At 37.7% G+C, this 220-nt stretch overlaps 1 protein-coding gene across 1 annotated transcript in view; it reads right to left on the minus strand.

The window, feature by feature from the left end:
• Positions 1–220, minus strand: part of LRRK2 (leucine-rich repeat kinase 2) — a 122,851-nt gene that overhangs the window by 61,177 nt on the left and 61,454 nt on the right. The window lies entirely within an intron of this gene.

Consider the following 220-nt stretch of genomic DNA (forward strand, 5'->3'; position numbering starts at 1 on the left):
AAGAGCGAAGAGAACATTTCTTATCTGGTTTCCTTAGGAATCACTATAAGATTTCTATCTAAAGTATTCATGGGACCAGCAACACCATAAGACAGAGACCTAACATGGGCACATAGACATGGAACTCTGAAAAGAGAAAGAAGATAAAATCATAATGAAGTATACTTAGTACATGGAGGGTGGGGCCAAAGCAGGTTTACATTGTGAGTATGTGAAAACA

Source organism: Myotis davidii, unplaced genomic scaffold, assembly GCF_000327345.1.
Source record: "Myotis davidii unplaced genomic scaffold, ASM32734v1 scaffold902, whole genome shotgun sequence".
NCBI classification, from domain to species: Eukaryota; Metazoa; Chordata; class Mammalia; order Chiroptera; family Vespertilionidae; genus Myotis; species Myotis davidii.